The sequence below is a fragment of the Bidens hawaiensis genome, unplaced genomic scaffold (assembly GCF_021521415.1).
Source record: "Bidens hawaiensis isolate Kalapana, Puna unplaced genomic scaffold, B.hawaiensis_p1.1 tig00020687_1, whole genome shotgun sequence".
NCBI lineage: Eukaryota > Viridiplantae > Streptophyta > Magnoliopsida > Asterales > Asteraceae > Bidens > Bidens hawaiensis.
In genome coordinates this window covers 3560-28651 of record NW_027493179.1, presented here as the reverse complement: position 1 = coordinate 28651, position 25092 = coordinate 3560, and the positions used below count along the sequence as shown (strand labels likewise).

Here is a 25092-nt window from a genome sequence, read left to right as displayed (position 1 = left end):
CAAAAGATGATATTATTTATTTTCAATTTGTCATTTTAAAATGTTTATTTATTTATTTTTGTTTTAGAGGTTAACAAATTTTTTTTTGTAAGGGTTACTTTCTTTTTGTCGTCGTTAAAAACCTACGGCCTCCCTCGGATTTCGATTGTACAAATGGTATATATAAAAAAAAAATATATTCAAGTGCATTGTTTAATTGTTTTGTCAAGTTCTTATCGGAAAAGGCCTATTAAAAACCCATAGGAATGGTCTCAAAGCCAGTCCTAACTCCAAACTCTTTTTTTATACCAGCATTTTTTGGTTATAAGTAATGCAAAACAATGATTTCAATTCACGTGAAACGAGCCTTTGTAACCTACTAGTGATTGGTTTACTAAAATGACTTGAAACTTTTGCACAATCTGAGTTATAAATCCAAACTTTTGTATAATCAATGTGACTATAAATCTTTACACATAATAACACGTCAATGCTATATTGACGATTAAATCAAATATGAAAGAATACTTTTACAAAAATGTAACCAATTTTTATAATTTCTATGGCTTAATAAATCTCTTGGTATCACCACAACCCATGATAGATGTGGGAAGTCTTGTCACTTTCTCAATACCTTCTTCGAACACTGCTCCCATACCCATGTAAAAATGTGACTCAATATGACAATGAAACGCCCATACACCCGGGTTATCCGCTACAAACCTCAAAGCGGTCCACCCATAAGGATGGACCGCTACTGTATTCTTCATAATCGGGTTCACTAAGTTGTACCTCTTTGGATCCTCTGAAGCATTAAACTTTCCATCACCATACCCGACAACCCAAAAATCATGCCCGTGTAAATGCCACGGGTGCGTCTCACTATTATTAGGATTGATCATGTTCGCATTTTGAAGAATAATATCTACCGTCGTGTTAAACTTTAGTCTATACAAAGAATTGCTAGATGTCGCGTTAACATTAGGAGGGGGGGATGCTAATGTCATAAGCTTCATACCCGTTGATAGTATCGGGTGGTGGGGTTTGTTCAAACGTGTGAAGTAAGTTATGTTTAAGCGATATGAGATACGGGGTATGTGGAAAGGTAAACGAGATGTTATTAATCGACCCATTTGACACTCCCGTTGATTTGGTTTTGAGTGTTCAAAAGAATAATGACTCTCTCAGATGTCTGAGGCACTGGATGTATGTAGTCAGAATGGGATCTGATAGCAAGACTTTGGTTGACTCGAGATTCAACATCGTTCCACCGGGGCCCACTTGGTGGAATAGTTGGTGGGGACCTGCTGGGATGGTTTGGGTAGTAATTAAATATACCCAAAGCATTAGGGGTTGTGTTGTTACGACTCACCATTTTCGACACGACCCAGTAATTCCTTGATGGGTCTTGATTCGCGGTCACTAGAACCGAGTAAGTTTCACCCGAGTAAATATAGAGATATTTACCACGAACGGTTCTACATAGTGACCGTCGGCTTCAACAACCGTCATATTATGTCCCTCTATTTCAAAACTGAGGGCGGCCAAAGCTGTTAAGCTTCCGATCCTAAGCCGGTACGTTTTCCCGGAACGGCTGTGAAAACGTACGGTGAGCATTCGGGATGTGTGGCGTTACATTGATTAGCCGCAATCCCGGGTCTACTGCAGTTGAATCTTCCTTTTCCTTGAATCAACAATGACTGAAAGGAAAATCATAAAATATTAGTTTTTATAAAATTTAAAGTAATATCATAAAATATATTAGAAAGAAGACAGATCTGTGTTGGATTTTTAGTGTATCATGAGTGGTCATAAAAGTAAGATATCATTTAGAATTTCATTTTTATAATAAGTTGTGATTGTAAAGTTGAAGTGTAGATAAGTCATTGGATTCCTGTAAATGAGCTACTGATGAAAGAAATTTGTAGTATTCATAAAAGATATTTTTATAATACAACTTTTAGTCAAGATGTTTTATAAAAAATGTTCTTTCAGTCAAAGGTGTTTCATGGCAAACAAAACTATAAAATTTAATGCTAGATTAAGTAGAGGTGTGTGAGTTAGCTGTTCTAAAATAATTAAATTACCTCAGGATCACCGACCCATTGAAATGGGATGGAAGAGAGTCCGGCAGCCTGTTCATACGTGCTTTTATGATACCAATCGTTAAGAATGATGCTTCTATCGTAATGATAAAAGAATGGTTCAACTTGTCCGGCCGGCAAAGCCACCCGAATCGATCCATATAAACCCCCCTCTCGTTGCATCCCGTAATGCGCATGGTACAAGTATGTCCCCGCCTGCATGTTATATTATATAAATAATAATGTTATGACCCCAAGATCTGCAAACATAATATTTTGAGAATAACTTAATTACTTACCCTATCAACAACAAACTTATATCTAAAAAGTGTCACCAGGTAAAATAGGACATTGAGTAACCCCTTCAGTTCCATCAGCCCATGGAGTTCCAATCTACAAAACCAATCACAATTTACAAATCCATTAAAACCTCAAAACCCCTAAATATTTAACTTATAAATATATAACTTAAATCTATCGGGTAATTACCTGTCGGATACCGTGCCAATGAATGGCAACATTTTCAGTCAACAAACTGTTCTTGAGATCAACAACAATAGTGTCCCCTTGCTGAGCTAATATTGTGGGACCAGGGCTTCTTCCATTAATAGTTATGACTAGCTTCCGGTAGCAATCAGGTGATTTAAACTCGTACTTAACTTCCCATCTGTAATGTCGAATCCTGGCTTCCACTATAGAGTTTAGACTTAAAATAAGTAGCAATGAAGCACATATTAATATTAAATTCTTCATGTTCAAGTGAATGGGTTTGAATTTTGAAATCATGAGTTGGTTTTAGATTGTGAGATCTATTAGAAGAATATATATATAGACAAGGGTGGTGGCTGGGGTGGAAACTGCTTCGGTGTTTCCAGTAAAATTATATTATAATGTGTGTACAGGTATGACTTTGAATATATAGGAAGAGTCAGTCGACGAGTTCACAAATGGTGAAAACAAATTTCTTTTTACGTGTTTGCACAGTGTGTTTTATACTTTTATATTTTATTAGTTGAAGCGTTTTCAAAAACTTGGTAACTCTATAATAAGTTATAATTAAATGTGTGCATTTGAATTTGAAACATAAGCAAAATAAATAAAACTGAAATAGAATATGAGATTCTGTAATAAGTTACAGCTATATAAATTTTGATAGCTCGGTCCAACGATCGATTCGTATTTAAATCGATTGTGTCATAACCGACGAACCCAAGTGAGATCGTTTATTAGTATTTAATTGTACATAATGTGTAGAATATAGATGATTTCAGTAGGTCCATTTAGGGCATCCATAACAGAGGGGCTAAAATGCTCATTTTTATGGTACACCAACGTTACGTAGACACGTAGGGGGTTTTCTAATTTTAGCCGTGATAGTTAGTCCATTGTATTGATTGCATATTATTTAAAGTAATTGATAAAAAAGAAAGAAGGAGATTTGATTGGTCCATTGACGAATCCATTATCCCAAAACACTATTATGGGAAAAACGTGTTGGCCAAAATATGATCAAATTCACCCTATGCATAGCATAGTGATGTTTGGAGGTTTTTGGCGCAATAACATTAGTGATGAAAGTGAAACTTACCTACGGATGCCCTTTTAAAAACACTTGGTGAAATATTCTTATATCTTCCAAGAAAACTTACATGTTTTATTTAAGTATTTTGGTGTTGGTTTGCATAATGCCAAAAAAATATAGCCGCTTTTCCACTATGAGATTATAATTTGTCCAACGCAGAAATTTCTGATAAATCCATTTTCTAACACGCCTCTACTCTATGACTAAAACTCGGAATACGTTACTTCAAAAACATTAAAAAATATATATTTATGGGACTGAGTATAATTAAGTAATTTATAAATGAACGGCTCTATCGTTGATCACGTCCATATTTTGCATCGGTCAACTTTTGATGGTTTCAAAGAAAGATACTATAGTATTATGCTAAGGTACTTTCGAATATGAATATGATGTAACGATTAAGGGCTCCGTACAGATGTGTTGGGCTAGCTGGTGGTTTGCCTTTTGTCATTGGGTCATTCCATACGAGATACCTAGTCATTTTATGTTTGTTGTTTGTTCAAAAAAAAAAATTTGAATATGATATAATTCGAAGATTTCTTATTAAACTTGCTTAAAGTTATTTAAAAGGAAATTGTATTATAACGCTATAGTTACATATTGCCAAATAGATTACTGATTATGTGGGACACGTGTCTATCGGACTCGAAATTGCTTATAGAAAAATAACTTGAAAAAAACTCGTTCAAAAATAGCTTGTATAAGTTCGAGCCCAACTCAACCGACTCCTACAAATTTCAAGCTGAGTTCGAATGAAGATGGCTAAGTTTATATCTGAGCGAAGTTCAAAATCAAGGTTTTAGCTCGGTTTAGTATTTGGAATAGAGTTGGCTTGAATAACTTTCGACTTTCGAGCTTAAAATGGCCTTGGCTCGACTCGAGCTCAATTCCGAGACATGGACTACCATCAACACATAAAAACTTTATTAAAAAAAAATTGGTAAGAATGTTTATAAACTATTTAAAAAATTAATTTTCTTTTATCAAGATCACAAGTGTGGCAAAAAAAAAAATTATAGGATGTCTAAGTTCGCGTACACGGTTTTATCCATATCATTTTTAGCTTCAAAACATTTCATACAACGAAAAAATTGATGTAGAATACTCATTTGTTTTTTATATCGTTTATAATATTATTACGGTATTTATGGATAAAGTTAGATACATAATGGAGTAACTTATAAAATAGATATTACTATATATGACTATTTGAGCATATATAACATTAACAATGGACATTACCTCAAACTGAATTCGACTTAAAATAAAACACTTTTTTGTATTAGACCGACCGGTCAGATGGACCCAGTAACGACTTTTTGCTCATTTCACATTTAATAGATAGTTAAATGTGGCATATGTTTTTAATGAAAAATGAGTGTAAAAAAATGATTATTGATTAATTAAAAACATATTAGGCTGAGGGGTGTGGGGCTTCAGCGGGGGCGCGAGAGCCCATCCGCTCGCGCCCCGGGGCGCGAGCACCACACCACCGAGGCGCGAGAGGGGCGCGAGCACGGGAACCAAGGCGGGCGCAAGGCCGGTAGCGGGAGGAAAATGGCGTAAAGGTGGCTTGGGAATGCGTGAAGGAGCCGTTGGGATGAAGAAAAGAGCGGTTGGGCTCTTTAATTTAATAAAAAAAAAAAATTTTCTTCCTATATATAACCAATTTCATATAAATCAATTACCACAACTTCAAAAAAAAAACCCAAAATCAACCCATCTTCCCAATTTTTTTTTTAAAAATAATGTCGTCGTACTCGTCTGATTCCGACTCCTCCGAAGAGGATGATTTGCTTCTTCATGTAGGGGGAGTTTTGACCGCAACCGTGGTCAATCTCTTGCAAAATCAAGCCCATCAACCTCGACTCCCGAGGGTTAGAGCACCACCTCGTGATCGTGATCGATCGGGTGCTAACGATACTTTGATTAGGCATTATTTTAGCCCTCAACCGGTATATGCGGAGTCGGATTTTCGAACTCGTTTCCGAATGAGCAGGCAATTGTTCATGCGTATAGCAAGTGATTTAGAGGCACAGTATCCATTTTTTCAACAAAGGGAGGATGCTAGGGGTCTCCCCGGTTTTACCCCTATTAAAAAATGCACGGCTGCTATCCGTCAATTAGCGTACGGCATCTCGTCGGACGCTTTGGATGAGTATTTACAGATGTCGAAAAGGGTTGCACGTGAATCCCTTCATTTTTTCTGCCAAGGTAAAAAACATTAATTTTACTTTTTATTAAATATTTATTACATTTTGTAATGTATATTGTACGTAGGAGTCATATCGACTTACGCTCGGAGATATCTGCGTAAACCTACAATGTATGACATCCAACGCATATATGAGGTGCACGCAGAAAAACATGGTTTTCCTGGGATGCTAGGTAGCATCGATTGTACGCATGTTGGATGGGCTATGTGTCCAACGGCCTGGCGAGGTCAGTTCCACCGTGGTGATCATGAAGGGCCGACCCTTATACTTGAAGCGGCGGTGTCACAGGATCTTTGGTTTTGGCATGCTTTTTTTGGTGTTGCTGGGTCAAATAACGATCTTAATGTTATCGATCAGTCAAATTTGATCAACGACCTTATCGACGGGGTTGAACCACCTCAATCTTTTGTTGCAAATGGAGAACTCTTCAAGTACGGGTACTATCTGGTCGATGGTATTTACAACGAATGGGCTTTGTTAGTTCAAGCTTTTACAGATCCAATCGCCGACAAACGGAAGTATTTTACGAATAAGCAAGAGTCTGCTAGAAAAGATATTGAAAGAGCTTTTGGAGCTATAAAAAAACAATATTATGTTCTGGCGAACCCGATACGTTATTGGACTCGGGAGAGGATAACGGACGTCGTCTACACGTGTCTGATCCTACACAACATGACGTTAGAAGACGAGGGCAAAGCTATCTGCCAAAACTACCAAGGTGACATTCCGCCACAACCGTCCACAATCAGTGATCAACAAAAACTTCACAACATAGCAAATATCAAGAGCCGTGAGATACACGGGGAGCTTCGACATGAGTTGGTTGAAAATTTGTGGGAGAGGCGACCCGATGATCTTGTATTAGATTAGTGTTATTATTAAGTATTATTGTTTGTTTAATTTTTAGTATGTTTTTTTTGTAATTTGAATTTTAAAAAAAATGTGTGTTTTTTTTAATAATTTATGAGTTTTTTTAATAATACGTTTTTTGAATATATTTATAAAAAAATAAAAAAAAATCCGCTGGAGCCCCTGCTCGCGCCCCTCCACACCAGGGCCAGGGGCTCCAGCGGGGGCTCCAACACCCATCTTATCCAGTTTCTCTCTCTGCCACACGTCACAATATTATTGGCTGGAGCCCCCACTCGCCCCCCGTTAGAGCCCCCCACACCCCTCAGCCTTATGAAAAGTAAAGTGATTCTCCAGGATGAGAATGCAACTTTTTTCTGGAAAAGAAAAAGTGAACCAGAGAAAACAATAAATAAATAAATCTATGTAGTGGATGTAACGCGTATTGCGTCTGGAAATCATATTATATTCTTTATTCATTTTAAAGCAACCCAAATGTGTGAAATGGCAACATTCTTTATTGATAATTAAATTATTAAGTTAACTTTATATCGGTGATTTCTTTTTAAAACATCTTATTATTATTATTATCGTATAAACATTTTTTAATATGTAGAAAAATGACCTGGATTAAAATAAGCCCACGCGATTTGTTTTGTTCTAAAACAACCAATGAAGGTGTTGAGGACTTTGAGGTTTACATTTGAGAGATACGAAATACGATATATGATAATATGGGATGGGTGGTACTTAGTTTTGTATTTAACATATATGATACATTTAAAATAGTTGAATTGATTGAACATTGATTGTTCGACAATTAATTTTTAATTGACTTTTGTCTTTGGTTTGTGATTATACGTGTACAAATATTTAAATTAAATAATCTGATATTGTAACCAGCTTTGTCTTATTAATAATGCGTTATAACTAATTGTAACTAACAAACACAAATGTTTTCTAAGTCTCGAATTGAGCAAACATACATAAGCCCTAAACCAAGGTGTGGATCGTTTCAATGCAACGAGCCGAGCTGAGCCCGAATTTGACTAGGCTTGACTCGTTGAACTTACACAGACCTCGAGCTCAACTTGTTTCGGTCTTTGATTTCTCAAGCTTGACTCGTTTACCTTATTAATTGATGTTTATATATTTATAAATTTTATACAATATGTGTGTGTGTGTTATAAAAGTTATATATAGAAATACTTGTTTAGGCTCGCAAGTCGGCTCGAACTTGATAAATGAAGTTCGAGCTCAATCTCATTTATTTATTTTGAACGACCAATTTGAATCACTGAAGGGCCACTGACCCACCCGATCATCTCCATTCTACACTCAGGAAGAAACTCATAGGTAAGAAAAACCCTCTGACCCAACTTGAGCCCCTTATTTTTTATTTTCTTTTTGTCTCACACGTGACTTGAACCCAAGACAACCCCCCCCCTATTAAATTGAAGTTTTTGGATGCCTAACCCTAATAAGCACTTGGACTAGAGATCATTGGCTTATTTTTAGGCTCATGTTCATTTAAGCTTGGCTCGATCCTTTTTTATGAGTCGCTCTCGAGTAGCTCGTGAATAGCTCGCCTCATCTGCACCCTAGTACTTGTGATCACGTGTGATTTAGGCACACCCACACTCACGAGGCACACTGAGACGACGTGATTTTAAGAAACAATTGATTGAATTTGAAGTTAGAATCCTTTTCCTCTGATTTCTTTCTTCTTGTTTATTCTCTATAGGGCTGTAAACGAGCCGAGTCGAGCCAGAGTGTGCTCGAGCTCGAAATTAATCGAGCTGCCTCGAGCTCGGCTCGTTTTCTTTATCGAACTGAAAAATCGAGCTCGAGCTCGGCTCGTTTAAAACTCGAGCCGAGCTCGAGCTCGTCGAGCCGGGCTCCTTTAATTTTTTAAATTTTTTTTATTTTTTATTTTTTATTTTTTATTTTACAAATTTTGATATATAAAATACAAAAAATATAATTGTAACATACATATTATATAAAATTTATAAGCTAGAGAATTTATAAATTTATATGTTTTATTTACGTTATTCTTTTATAAGGTTTTAGGTATCGAGTGACATAATATACGTATAATTTTTATTTATTTATTTCTTGGTATGATATTAATATATATAAATATTAAAATTTAGGGTTTAATCTAAACGAGACAACGAGCCGAGCTAACAAGTCGAGCCAAGACCGAGCCACGAGCCGAACTGACCCTGGCTTGAGCTCGGCTCGTTTAGAAATCGAGCCGAATCGGGTCGAGCTCATTTAGAATCGAGCTTTTTCGAGCTTTTTTTGAGCGAGTTTCGCGCGAGCCATGAGCTTTTTGAACCGCCCTAGTTCTCTAGTCTCTAAGGTGAGTCATGTTTGAAAACCATGAGAAAATCCTTTTAAAGTCGTTAAAACCTATGCAAAACTGCCAAATGGACGTATGATATGCCACTAGGCATATCATACACCAGGCATCTGTCATTCATACGCTACAATATTTTGTTACGTGGCATGTACGTTTAATTAACATAAGATTAATTATTTTATGCCGAATAGTTATTTCACGCCAGCTACCATTTTTGCATCCTTCTTTGTTTATTTGTTGCACAATCCCTTTTCGCGGTTTCTTGATCAATACCTCATACTTATATTATGTTGCTAACATGTGCATATAAACATGTCAAAATAGTATATTGTAAAACGCAATTTATATATATATATATTTATATATAGGTATTGGATCATTTCAGAAGTTTTTTTACAGCGAGAAGTGAAGGTGTAACTCCATTAATCCCTAATTTCACTCTCTTTCTTATGTTTAGGTGCATATGTATGTGTGTAGGTACATATGTTTTGTATATGTGTACGTATATTTGTATATGTGTATGTATGTTTGTATGTGTGTAGATACATAGGTTTGAATGTGGCTCGGTACATTTATATGTTTGTATGTAGGTTTGAATGTGTAATTAAGACATAAATACAACCAACCTACATATATGTATGTAACATCATATAAAATGGAGTGAAATTAGGGATTAATGGAGTTATACATTCACTTCTCGCACTTCTCACTGTAATATCACTTCTCGCAAGATCCATCCCATATATATATATATATATATATATATATATAGGATGAGTATCATTACAGAACTCTTAAATTATTTAAGAACTTGAAGGAACCCTAGAAAACTAACGTTTTTTATAAAAAAAAAATTGTATGTTAATGTTATTTGTGTGCAATATTATCATTTTTTATATCTATATACACGATTACAATTTTGAAAATTAATTTTGTACATATTTATGTTTTTTTAACACATATGTAAATTTGTTAGTACATAAATTTTACACATATGTAAACTAGTGATTAATATATCTAATAAAAAGTTTATATATAAAAGATGATAAAACTACTATTCAATAATGTTAATATATAAAAAAAATTAATAAAATGTTTGGTTGTTATAATAAATTGTATACTATATATATATATATATTATAAAAAAATTAATATATATATATATAATATTCAATTTATATAATTACATTTTCGGGAGACTTGGTGCAGCCAGGGTTGTACCATGCGTTGTTAATGTGTGTACCATGCTGACATCATGCTACTTGTCTGGTTTCTTGACAACTGTCCATATTGCTGGTACGCGTATCATTTTTTGGTTTACAACTTCTCTCTCTTTCGCCTGTATATCTTTCTTCTTCTAGATCTCACCACCGTCATCTCGGTAATCCTTCGGTTTATCATGATGTTATAACACACATAGGGTGATTCTAGAGATAAAAGCAGAGAGATGAAGGGTTTGCCTGCGGTTCCTGGCAGTGATTTCATCGGCGGCTTTGGCCGACGAATGACTATTACCGGCCGTCAATGGCGACGGCGATGAAGTATCGGTTATCTCTCTCTGCTTGGCAACCGGCATGCATCTTATTTCTTTACTTGGGTTTGGGGATGGTGTTGGGCACAATTTGTGAGGTTGGCTATGGCAACAACAAAGCTACAACGTTGACGGTTACGCCCTAGATTTCTATTGTTGCTGGTTAACCACCTCTATTTTCGATGTTGCCGGGTTTCGTATCGAAACCCTAGGTGACGGAGGTGTTGTTTTGACAGTGGTCTGACACGGGGCCGGGGTATGTGGTTCTCATTTGTGTTGATACTGATTTCTATTGTTGCCGGATTCCATATCGGAACCCTAGGTGATGGTGGTTTCGCGGTTACTGTTGTCGGTTTCCAGTTCAATAGTTGAGTTTGGTGTTTCTGCCTATGTATGATGACTTTGTTCATTATTATTGGTTCCGTGACAAAATGCATGGACTTATTTTGAATTTGAAAGTTTTTAGAGTTGTTTGTTGTTTGTTCTGTGTTTTAATGGATTGAATGATTTTTTGGTCAATAAATTCGAGTCATTTTTCTTTATGCTATGATGATTATTTGATGTTGATCTGAGCATGGGGTTTTCACATTTGAGGTTAAATGTTTCATCTTGATAGAACTATTGTTGAATATTATATTGTGATTGAGGTTTGTCATAAAATATGTTTTTGTATGGGTAATTCTGATGTTACATTGTGTTATGGCACAATCTAGGTGGATACAAGATTCTTCTTTATGTTATCATAAAAAAATGATTTGGCACACCAACTCTTGTAGGCTTATGGTTTGGTTATATAAAAGAAAAAAAAAAAGAAAGGAAAAAACTCCTAATTAAATCACAATAAAGATTAAGTTGATGCACAACATACTACACAACTTTGTTGCTTTCACCTCAAATTCATAGCAAACTGATACGATACCATTTTGTAGCACCTAATTTAGATTTGTTTCGATTCATTACTCATCAAACATCCAAATGGACCTCCTCCCCCCTAACAATACTAGTATATATATAATTTTGGAAGAAAATGTGTTTCAAGACTTGTACCATGTGCATTAGAGTATGAACAATATGGAGCTAAAGTTTTACAAGGTCCACGTTCTATCTTTCTCACCTTTATACAATTAGCAAGTATGATTTGCAGTTTTGCACACTTAATTGTATAGTCTTTCTTCCAATTGCATAAGATAGTGACTGATCTCACGTGTAATAATATAGAACTTGATTTCTATGATGTATCATTAGCGTGTTGCGGTTAAGAGTTTGCTTGTTTTTAGGATCTCTATGTTTTTCTTTCGATTGAATCATGAGTTTATTGTCATACACAAACTGCTATTTTGTTTATCGCTAGAATCTTAATAATATGATAAGATGACACTTGGCTATTTGATGAGGAAACCAATGTTGCAGCCTTGCAGCAATAGTAGAGATCTGAGGCTCGACTAATTAGGTCACATTTCGATTTTATTTTAAAGTTTGGTTATATATTTCTTCGTTACATATGCATTTTGAGTCGCACTAGCTTTTTTAGATGTTTATAGGTTTATTTTGCTTTGTCACAAAACAACATTCAAATCAATCTCCCTCATGCCACCCCTCCCGCGCGGCAACACGGGGGTCAAGATACTAGTTGTAATTAAAAATAAACGAAAAATAAAAAGAAAATATTTAACCCACGAATGTGTGAAGTAAACGAATAATGATAAAAAAAAAAAAAAAAACTATTATACCCATTTCTTTTGTACGTCCTAGGAGTATATAAAACTAAATTTTGGCCCACTAAAATATTTTTTTTCCCCGTAAAACGAGTAAATAAAATAATACCACTATCTATAGTCATTAACGACTTGGAAGTGAAACGCATATTTAGGGGAATCATCAGTTACAAAGCATGTGGTCGATGACATTTTCGTTTTGGGAATTTGAGCCACATTTCATATATGCAAGGGGTGTCAATACATATCAATTTGATATAGATAAAAGTTTTATATATATTACGGCTTATACAATTCAGATACTATGAAATAATCATCTTATTGGTTGTGGTTAAAACAGTATAATTTATTGTTTTACTTATTTAAATTGTGGATCTTGTACAAGTTACATGCTCAATTACAAAGGTTCGCTGAGACTTTCTTCGATAACAAACTTATAGAAAATATCAGAGTTCAAATCTTAACATGAAATATATTATTGATGTATCTAGAAGTAAGAGTATGTGAATATGTGACTTGCTATTAAAAGATAACAAATAAAGTCATTTTTACTAGTTCAAAATGACGTGGAGTGGATTTACTAGCCCCAACATCGCGCCGGGGCTTCATGGGAGGGGCGATATAGAGATGGGCTTCAAAATATTGTTGGGGCGTTAATGGAGTAGAGGTGTACAAAACCGGTTTTAAACCCAAACCGAACCGGTTTATAAACCGAACCGGTTTGGTCAACGGCTGGTCGAAACCGGTTTGACTCAAACCGGTTCGGTTTATAAACCGGTTTAGAAGCAAGATAGGCCGACCTGGTCACACCGGTTCGGTTCGGTTTATAAACCGGTTTAGCCGGTTTCAAACTGGTTCGGTTTTAAAACCGGTTTGATAGATTTGAAGGGGAACCGGTCCTAAAACTGATGGTTTGGGTCAGTTTGAAAACCAGTTTTAAACCCAAACCGGTTCGGTTCAGTTTGCCTAAAACCAGTCCCAAACCGGTTTTTTTGTACACCTCACTATGGAGTGGTATGGCCATGATGCTTTTTACTCTCTCTCACACACACAAATATATATAAGACGGGCTTTAAACTACAATTAGACTTTAAAGTTAAAGCCCCTAATGCATATATAGCATTTTAACAAAAGTCTTAAAACCTCTCCACGACATATATCCACAACATATAGTCTTAGTATTTTTTTTTAGCTTAACACTTGAAAATGACTAAAGCCTACACATGAGCAAAACAGTCATAAAAAGATGCATCATTTCATGTTACTTTTTCTCAAAGGCAAACAAACACTTTCTTCCTTCTAGTAATAATAAAAAAGATACAATTTCATCGTTTATGGTAAACATAAAAATCCCGTCAAGATACCAGAAGGATAATCCGTATAATTTACTCTAAAACATAGCTTTAACATTTATATTGTGCTTAAGGCTTTTACTGGGTTTTCAAAAAACTATAAGTCATGTATGGAACGAATATTTATATGGAAACATCATCCATCACATGAATGACAGTGTTATGGTGGAGTGAAGACAAAGCAAGGTATACGCAACTTCTTCTGTTAGAGAATAATGAAATTTATACACATCAAAATGACTATCCTTATAATTTTCTCTAAAACAAAAAATAAACATTTATGTTGTGCTTAAGGTTTTTAATGGATTTTCGCAAAACTATAAACGAAGTAGAAAATTAGTATGATAAATATATATTTATCTGATTGAAAACATAGGTCACAAATTACAACATTATTGTCTTGTATCTCTGCACTCTTATCATATCTATCAAACACTTATATATCAAACAGTGTATATAGTATCTACAATTGTTACGACTTTCGATTCTACCATAGGTGGAAACTATGGCCCATTTTTTTAAAAAGAGTTGATTTAGGAAAAGAGAAAATATAGTTCATTTGGGTCATAAACGGTTATAATAAAATGTCACTTAAAAATGTCTAACCCGTTACCATTGTTTGTCTCTAATCTCCACCACCTACTTGTTTTTTCCTACCCAGTCGCCGCCATTCCCGCCATTGACACAATGCCACCTCCTCTTTGTCCACCACCCCACCACCATTGTCACCACCGCTACTATGATAAAATATTGCTGATGAACATATCTTGATACTTTTTCTCTATAAACGATTTATAAAAAGTAAAACCTTCTAATTCTATCTAGTTAACATCACTAATCACTTTAAAAGCACATATCCGAACAGGAACTTAAGTTCGATCATAAATATAATATTATCTTAAATTATACTCTTCAGCCACATTTAAATTAACTATTAATTCTTAGGTATAGCTGATTATGAGTTAAATGTTAATACTAGTTCCAAACTAACAAGAAAAGGAAACAAGTTATTTTAGTTATATTTATATAAATGTATAGAATCAAAACTAATCTTGAAAAATGTCATATATCAACCAACTCATATGTCATGTCTGTCATTAAATATTAATTTAACCGTGATATATAACCTCTTTCTTTCTTTCTTTCTTTCTTTCTTTCTCCCACTATGTCTACATGAGTTACATACAACTATACAACTACAAGTGTCTATAAGGTGCTCACTTAATAGTCCTAAGCATGTCAAGTACAGTTAACACATTATCTTGGTATTATTATGCATGATTAATAACAATACGGTTAAACTTATAGTTAATGACATGGTATTCTGTATGCAATTATATGTGCATGAAAGAATTACAATGTCATTTAACGCATTTAATCGACTTGGCTTGTCTTCTCAATATCAACAAGATAACCACAATTTCGCGGGATATGCTCAACTATAAAAAGAAATAAGATACCTTTGAACCCAGGTACCAAGATTTAAACGAACAAGAATCAAGATGATCGAAACAGAAAATTAGGGCTTGTATTATTGATTAATGGAAAATAACGAACTAACTGTTACAACACACTTATCCGTCTACTTATACAGATACAAGTTCACGAAATTACAGAACAGCCCCTCTACTTTTAAAACTAAACAAAACATACTCAAACTTTGGAATTACAATTTTAACCTTCCAACAATCTCCCCTCTAATTCCAAGCTTCACCTTGCATATCTTCTACACCAAGTAAAAACCTCATTTCAGTAAACTTCAACCTAGGCAATGCTTTAGTCAATATATCAGCTTTTTGCATGTCTCCACTTACAAATTCAACTTTGATTTGACCATTTTCTATACACTCTCTTATGAAATGGTACCTAGTGTTTATATGTTTGCTTCTACCATGGAAAACAGGGTTTTTCATCAAATAAATTTTTGATTTGTTATCTACCCAGATTGTAACAATTCCTTGTTTCTTACCAGTCACTTCTTCAAGTAAACCATTCAGCCATAATGCTTGACAAGTTGCAGAGGTTGCAGCCATAAATTCTGCTTCACATGAAGACAATGCAACAGTTTGTTGCTTTTGTGAATGCCAAGATATTAAAGAACCATTATAATAAAACACATTGGAGACCCAATCTTTAGCTTTGCCTTATACAATCTATTTACAGATCTTGGGACTTTCATTAACAACCTACCACTTTTCCCATATAACCAAAGGAATTCATCCTTCATCCTAACTTCACATCAACCCTCGGTGGCCTGTCCAAGACTCAAAATGTTACTTCTCAAATGTGGTATGTAGTACACATCTGAAAGCAACTTTTGATCTTGGTTTTTTCCTTCCAAAATGATTGCACCCCTGCCTTCTATCACAACACTCGACCCATCCCCAAATCTAACTTTTCCACCAACATTCTTATCTAGACTGGAAAACATAGAGGAATCACCTGTCATGTGATTAGAAGCCCCATTGTCAAGATACCATACTTGCTTTGCAGTAGGATCTTTCTCATACTTCGCAGGTACAACATTGAGTTCGTTCAGAAACACCATCTCTTTTCTGAAGTCAGATTCCATCATGTAAAGTGCAAGATCCTCATCGTCAGCCTGTGACAGATTTGCCTCCTGATCCTTTGCATTTAATCCAGAGCATTCTCTTGCATAATGCCCAAGATTATTGCATTTATATCATTTTACTTTTGATTTATCTTTCTTTTTCCTATCAAAAGACTTTTGATTCTTGGATTTATCTCGGTCCCCATCTTTCTCTTTTTGATTTAACCGATTACCATTACTAGAATCACTACCTTCACCCATTTATGATTCTTGGCCTTATTTTCTTTATGTTTAGACTGCCATTGGGAATAAGTAAACAACAGCTCATTTTCTTTAACCACTGGTTGCTTATTCTTTAAATTCGTTCTTTCTTCAAACGCTTTTAAACGCCCAATGGCTTCTTGAAACATCATTGTCTCAAGATCAACAAATTGCTCTATAGAAGCCACAATTTGAATGAATCTTTGAGGAACTGAATTAAGCAACTTACCAACCAGAAGCTTTTCTTCAAACGATCCTCCCAAATCATTCGCCTTCGAGGAAATAGCACTAATCTTTGCAGCGAACTCATCGATGCTCTCATCTTCCCTCATCCTTAGGGCTTCAAACTCATTCTTTAGAGTGGCCAATCTTGCCTTCTTGACTCTATCCACACCGACATACCTGGTTCTAATTGACTCCCAGATTTCCCTCGCCGTTGGAAGACTCGCTACCTGAAGAACCAAATCTTCTGGCATCGCTTGGAACAAATACGCAATCGCTGCGTTGTTCTTCTTCTCATCAACAACGGCATTCTCGGTTGGTGCAATTACCTCCCACAAGCCATGAACACTGAAGATCGCCTTCAGTTTCACAGCCCAAATCGTGTAGTTCGTCGGTGTCAGAGTCGGACACTGTAACGGAATTATTGTGTAATTGTCTCTAGGAGGAGGCGCAGGGGTTCCCATCTTCGTTCTTCGAGTATACTTCAATGAAAGCGGCTATCCAGAGTTTGATCAATTCGAGCGAGAATTAACCTTCGCTCTGATACCAATTGAACCCAGGTACCAAGATTTAAACGAACAAGAATCAAGATGATCGAAACAGAAAATTAGGGCTTGTATTATTGATTAATGGAAAATAACGAACTAACTGTTACAACACACTTATCCGTCTACTTATACAGATACAAGTTCACGAAATTACAGAACAGCCCCTCTACTTTTAAAACCAAACAAAACATACTCAAACTTTGGAATTACAATTTTAACCTTCCAACAACCTTTACGTTTCATTTTGAACAAGATAATATGATACAATGATTGCATCCGAAAAACTTTCATGGTTTATAAAACTACCTAAAAGTTCAAAGCCAAAAATTCTGAGCAGTAAAGAACGCTGCATAAACTACAGTTGTACACGACCCGGTAAAGTTTAAAGCTTTCCATAACCTAATATCGCCACCCTTGAAAACTACTGTTCATTTCTTCCTTGCGGTTCATCACCAACATTTTTTTATCTGATAAAGATATAAGCTGCACAAAAAGTTCAAAAGTATTATTTCCTTTTAATGTGAGATCACTCACTTAAATAAATAAAAGGATTTGGGCCAATTAATAAAACATGGATCATTAACCTTCTGACTGAACACCGTAATCCTATGTGTTCTTTGTTTTGATATAATAATATATACATATTTTTTTACTTTTGTGTTGCCTGCGTTTGTGTGATAATGTATCCATAAGTGACTACTGTTACGCTCATGATTTCTATATATATTAAGTTTCCTACTGGCTGCAAGTTTATGTTATCCTCCTTCAAATTTTTCATCCATTTGGACTTTGCTTAGTTGAAATGTCTTAGGTGTACTTGTTGGTTCAGGCCAAGAGTAACACACTATGGGACAAGTTTTCTGTGTAATATTATATTAAACTGAATAGTAAAGAACGATTACACACTAAAACTGGGAAATAGAACCTCTACTTATACTATCTAACCTTTGGTAAAAAAGAAAACAAAATAAATGCGCAGCATAAAACGTTTTCCTAAAAACGAGTAAGCAAACTTCCATATTCTCCACTTTTCATGTCTCCACCTAATCAGCCACTAGCTTGCTGACCTGTTCTGATTAACCGACACGAACCCGTGGACCTGACTTACCCATACTTGACCCGAACAATCAAGATTAACCCAACAGTAACACCCCAAATCGAACGTATTATGACGTTTTAGACTTTGCTATCTTATCTGAATTACGTATGTTAGGTGCGCATAAAAAGTAACAGATAGAGGTTATCTAAATTAAGGAAAGGAGTAGAATAACTTAATAATATCAAGGGTAAAAGGGGGAAATAAATGTATTTTAGGTCTACAAGAAAAAATCTAAATATGTTCTCTATATAAAGAAAGCAAAATACAAATTTCTAAGAGAGGAAGGAAACAAAAGAAAATAGTTCCGCGTGATATCATGTTCTATTGTATGTGAAGTGTGAACCAAAGAAGAGACAACGAATGGTAGGTAGCAATGTGAAAGAAGCAGGCGACACAAGATGTGATGTCAGTCCTAAAGTTATCTAATAGAAATTGGTGATGACAAACCGTCTACAGGAGATAATGAGATATGTATATAACAATTTATGCACTAATGCGCATTCATCAGTACACAAGAATTAGATTCCAGCTGAGTTAGCAATTACACGAAGTAGTACCTGTCTCAAGGTTATTGGAACCTAACTTGCTCGGTGTCTTTCACACTACCCTTTTGGATAGTGGCAATTTATCCTTTAAAATATTGTTTTTTTTATCAATCTAAATTTCTTTTTTATAGCTGACCACATGTGTCATGCATGACGTATCTTCCTTAGCGAGTGATAAAGAAAAGGGCATGCATAGAATTAGAGACGTGGTTAGACAATGGAGTGTGGAGGTATTTCCACAACTTAGATTCTGAAGACTTGCAAGAAGATCATAATTCATATAGTCTTACAAATATGATATGTAATAATAATTTAAGAGACCGTTTTGTGGTGCACGCTTTTCACAGATGATACTGTGCTGGTCAAGGAGAGTAAACAAAGTCTAAATGGGGGGGTAGAGGAATGGCGGGCAACTTTAGAGAGCAGAGGTTTAAGGATTAGTCCTGTTGTAAACAAAAAAGTGCTGCAGCCAACACTCAGGTCAAACAAAGTGAATACAAAAGTCAAAGATGGTTAATAATCTGAAGGGGTGATTCTGTCATTTACAAAACTATTTGCATATAAAATTTAGTTGCAGCTTGCAACATCTTTGTGGTTCCTTAAGAAATTTAGTTGCAGCTAATATGAATGTTTGGAGGAGAATTTCTGAGTTTGTAAGGTCAGCTCAGATGGTTCCTTAAGAGTTAAGACCTTAACATAGCCGTTAACACTTCGATCAGGATTCAGATCATCAGTTTGCAATTCTCTCGATCAATTCTATAATTGACGAGTTCTGTGTTTTTATTTTTGATTCGCAATAAGAAATCCTCAGTCATTCGGCTCTGATTTGATTTCTAAGTTGTTTTAAATTCTATTCTTTCCGTGAGTTTTCATGCATTGACTCGATTGTAATTCTGCTTAACTGTTCAGCACCCTCTAAGACTGAATTCTGTTAGGTTCGGAGTCACACACAAACACGAATACAATAGTAAAACCGAAAGAATAAACGAAAGAGACACAAGGATTTAAGTGGTTCGGTCACGGTGTATGACCTACGTCCACTGTCGATAACTAGGGTTTTCTTATTATTGAGTGATACTAACTTACAAGTACAGGAGAGAATATATAGACTAGACAATTAGGGTTTAACCCTTTAACTAAACTGGGCCTGATTAGAGCTTTTGGGCTTGGCCAAAACTCAAACAGCTTAATCTCCTAATTCTGTATATTCGTCTAAACCGGACCCGACCCATGATGGATCGGAGACCACAACATAACAATCTCCCACTTGGGCTTCGAGACATCTTCTCTAAACCACCACTTGGATGCGTCAAACATTTCAACCTGCTCCCATTTGGAGACGTAAAATGTCTTCACCTGCATTGCCTTGTACATGTAAAATAAAACCCATCTGGTTTTGCACCTCCTAGTTACCCTTCGCCTTCTCAACATTATTCCTGAAGGCCTGCTGAAGCTCTGCACAGCTTCAGCTTATCCAGTATCACCGGCTTGGTGAACATATCTGCTGGATTCTTAGCACCTGAGATATTTTTCAAACTGAAAACACCATCACTGATCAAATCTCTGACAAAGTGATATCTCCTCCCGATGTGCTTAGTCTTCGAATGATAGACTGGATTCTTCGCAAGTTTCACTGCACTCTCATTGTCACAATATAAGAAGAACTCTGCCTGTTTCTTTCCCAACTCTTCAAGAAAAGTTCTCAACCATACTAATTCTTTACTTGCTTCGGCTGCTGCCATATATTCTGCCTCAGTGGTTGATAAAGCAACACTTTTCTGAAGTCTGGACATCCAACATACTGCTGTTCCCCCAAATGTGAAAACATAACCAGTAGTGCTTTTAAACGTCTTCTTACATCCACCCAGATCAGCATCTGAATAACCCCTGAGAATTGTATCCTTCCCCTTAAAACATAACCCCAAACTGGAAGTACCCTTTAAGTATCTGAGTAACCATTTCACCGCTTCCCAATGTTCCTTTCCCGGATCCGACATAAAACGACTAACTACCCCGACAGCATGAGCAATGTCTGGCCGTGTACAAACCATGGCGTACATGAGACTGCCAACAGCAGATGCATACGGAACTTTAGCCATCTCTGTTCTTTCTTCCTCTGTTCTGGGAGACTGGTCTTTGGTAAGTTTGAAATGACTTCCCAAAGGTGTGTTTCTCGGTTTAGTCTTCTCATCATTCATCCTGAATCTTTCTAACACTTTCCCTATGTATTTCTCTTGGGATAGTGTTATGGAGCCATCTTTCTTTCTGGATATACTCATCCCCAAAATCTGTTTGGCTGGACCAAGATCTTTCATCTCAAATTCATCAGACAACTGTTTCTTCAATTTGCGAATCTCCTTCATATCAAATCCTGCAATTAACATATCATCTACATAAAGAAGTAGAATGATATATGAGCCTTTAAACTTCTTTAAGTAGCAGCAATGGTCGGCCTCGCATTTCTTGTACCCAGTTCTCACCATAAAATCATCAAACTTTAGGTACCATTGCCTAGGTGCCTGCTTCAGACCATACAAGCTTTTCTTCAATTTGCAGACCCATTTTTCTTTCCCGGCAACCTGAAATCCCTCAGGTTGTGCCATATAGATCTCCTCGTCAAGATCACCATGTAAAAATGCTGTCTTAACATCTAATTGCTCTAGATGTAAATTTTCTGCAGCAACAATACTTAAGATCAATCTGATGGTGGTCATCTTCACAACTGAAGAGAATATTTCATTATAATCAATTCCCTTCTTTTGCTGGAAACCCTTGACCACTAAACGAGCTTTGTATCGTTTAGACCCATCATGTTCTTCCTTGACTCTATAGACCCATTTATTCTGTAGAACTCTTTTATCTGGTAGAAACTTGGTTAAAACCCATGTCTGGTTTTTACTCAAAGAGTTCATCTCCTCCTTCATAGCATGCTCCCACTGGAGCGAATCTTTCAACTTAAGTGCTTCATAATAACTCTCTGGCTCACCATTTTCAGTTAAAAGGAGATAATTAACTGAAGGTTTGTAACGTACCGGTTGTTTAGAAACTCTGGTGGACCTCCTAACCCAGTGCTGAGGCGGGTCAAGTTCTTGTGGAGACTGTTCATCCTCAGACTCTGAACTCCCACTGTCAGAGACTCCCTCTGACTCTTCATTTCCACCAATATCATCATCTTCAAATTCAGGAACTGTGGTTTCTTCAGTTTCTGTCTCGGGTTCGGTAGCTGACTCAACTGTCTTTTTCTGAGCATCAATTTCATATTCAACCTGCTCTTTCTGAACCCTTGATTTTGAAGTGTTTCTATCTTTGTATAACTCAGCCTCATTAAAAGTTGCATGCTTGCTTCTGACTACTTTTCTGCTTTCTAAATCCCAAAGCCTGTAGCCCATTTCGTTTGACCCATATCCAATGAAAACATATTTTTTAGCTTTAGCATCAAGCTTGTCATTTTTCACTAGATCATAAGCGCTACACCCAAAGACTTTCAAATGCTTATAATCTGCAGCTTTACCTTTCCACTCTTCTTCTGGTGTCTTGAAACCCAACGGTACTGACAATCCCCGGTTAATTAAATAAGCTGCAGTGTTAACTGCATTTGCCCAGAACGTCTTTGGAAGCCCGGCATTAAGTCTCATACTTCTTGCCCTTTCATTTAACGTCCTGTTCATTCGTTCTGCCACTCCATTTTGTTGAGGAGTGCCAGGGACTGTAAAGATCATCCGAATACCGTACTCTTCACAATAATCACGGAATTCTTTGCTAACGTATTCACCACCGTTATCCGACTTCAAGCATTTCACCTTCAAATCAGTTTCCAATTCAACAGCAGTTTTCCATTTCTTAAAAGTATCAAAAACATCAGATTTATTTTTAAGAAAGTAAACCCATACCTTGCGTGTCGAATCATCAATGAAGGTGACATAATAGTGCGATCCTCCCAAAGAAGAGACTGAAGTTGGTCCATAGACATCAGAGTGAATAAGCTCCAATTTCTGAGCTTTCGGTTGTTTTCCGGTCTTCACAAAAGATACTTTCTTCTTTTTACCGAAAACACATGGTTCACAAAATTCAGATTCAACCTTCTTCAGTTCTGGAATTTTTCCTCTAGCAATGAGCATTTTCATCCCTTTTTCACTCATGTGGCCGAGTCGTTGGTGCCACAAACTAGACTGACTCGGTCCACTGGTCACTGCATTTACCCCATCGGCTGGAATTTCAACCATGTATAAAGTGCCCTTCTTTTTACCTCTGGCGATCACAAGATTCCCTTTCACAACTTTCCATTTACCCCCACCAAACATAACATCATATCCTTGGTCATCTAACTGCCCAACAGAAATTAGCTTTCTTCTAAGGCTAGGAACGACCCGAACATCCTTTAGAGTCCATGAGGTGCCCAATGAAGTTTTTAGTTCAATATCCCCCATCCCCGTGATATCAACAGCATGATTATTAGCCAAACGAACTTTACCAAAATTACCTGTTCGGAGATTCTTCATCTTCTTCGTGCTATAAGTGGCATGAAAAGATGCACCAGAATCCATAATCCATGAATCTGTTGATTCTTCAACACAGCAGATAAGAGTCTCTTCTGAACCTTCTGAATCATCTGAACCGGTGGCCAGATTAACTTCCTTCTTAGATTCTTTCTTTTCTTTTGAAATTGAGGGGTTAGGGCATTGGTTTCTGAAATGACCCATTTCTTTGCAATTCCAACACTCAATGTCTTTTCTGGGCTTTGACTGACTTCTTCTTCTAGACTTTGACCTACCCCTGCCATTACCTTTCTCTCTTCTCCTACCTCTCCCTTCGGTGCTCAATATAGAACTAGATGTCTCACCAGAATTCCTTCTTCTTATGTCCTCCCCTAAAATCAAATCCCGAACTCCTTCAAAAGTAAGCTTAGTATTCCCAGAAGAACTACTAACTGCAGTAACAGTCCCTGACCAACTTTCGGGTAACGAGGATAACAAGAGTAACGCTTGAACTTCATCATCAAACTTGATATCAACAGAAGACAAACGAGAAATAATAGTGTTGAAGTCATTAACATGAGAGGTAACAGATGCCCCTTCCTTCATTCTGGTGTTAACTAGCTGTCTAATCAGAAATACCTTGTTTGATGCAGAAGGCTTTTCATACATATTTGACAAGGCTTTCATAAGACCATACGTGGTAGTTTCATTTACAATATTGAATGCCACATTCTTAGCTAGTGAGAGTCTAATAACAGCTATGGCTTTTCTGTCAAGTACCTTCCACTCATCATCTTTCATACTTTCCGGTTTCCTCTCTTCTAGTGCTTCCATTAAGTCTTTCTGACATAGCAAATCCTCAATTTGCATTTTCCACCATCCAAAATCCTGACCATCAAACTTCTCAATCTTGATCTTTCCGTCCTCAGCCATTATCCAAACTGAGTTTTGATTACAGCAAACAACCAAACTACCCAAGGAATAAAAGGACTGAAAACTGATCAGAAAAAAACGAACCAGCAGCTGCGGAACCCTAATCAGCGGCGGCGGAACTGTAGCAGCGGCGCGGTACTGTAGCGGCGGCGGCGGTACTGTAGCGGCGGCGGTACTGTAGCAGCGGCGGCGGAACTGTGTGTATAATCGAGAACCAGGCTCTGATGCCAATTGTTAGGTTCGGAGTCACACACAAACACGAATACAATAGTAAAACCGAAAGAATAAACGAAAGAGACACAAGGATTTAAGTGGTTCGGTCACGGTGTATGACCTACGTCCACTGTCGATAACTAGGGTTTTCTTATTATTGAGTGATACTAACTTACAAGTACAGGAGAGAATATATAGACTAGACAATTAGGGTTTAACCCTTTAACTAAACTGGGCCTGATTAGAGCTTTTGGGCTTGGCCAAAACTCAAACAGCTTAATCTCCTAATTCTGTATATTCGTCTAAACCGGACCCGACCCATGATGGATCGGAGACCACAACATAACAAATTCCTTAAGTGTGACTCCAATGGTGTAAACGTCGAGGAGAACGTCCAGATCACCATTGAAGGCAAGTGTTTCCGCAGTCAACCACATTCAAGCACTTACGATCGTTTGTACAGAGCGATGGGACATAAATAGTGAGCACCACGTCCAGGAGGATAATGTAGATGGTGAGCAGCCACAGGGGTTGTGCGACAGAAGATTCCCAACTAAGTTAAAGGA

At 36.6% G+C, this 25092-nt stretch overlaps 1 pseudogene across 1 annotated transcript; it reads right to left on the bottom strand.

Moving 5' to 3' along the window:
* Positions 1-461: 461 nt before the first annotated feature.
* LOC143561479 (L-ascorbate oxidase-like) lies at positions 462-2880 on the bottom strand (annotated as a pseudogene). Its single transcript, XR_013140310.1, has 4 exons — positions 2553-2880; positions 2363-2456; positions 2067-2279; positions 462-1679 (listed from the first exon to the last, which is right to left on the bottom strand). The product of XR_013140310.1 is annotated as an L-ascorbate oxidase-like (transcript).
* Between the last annotated feature and the right edge of the window lie 22212 nt (positions 2881-25092).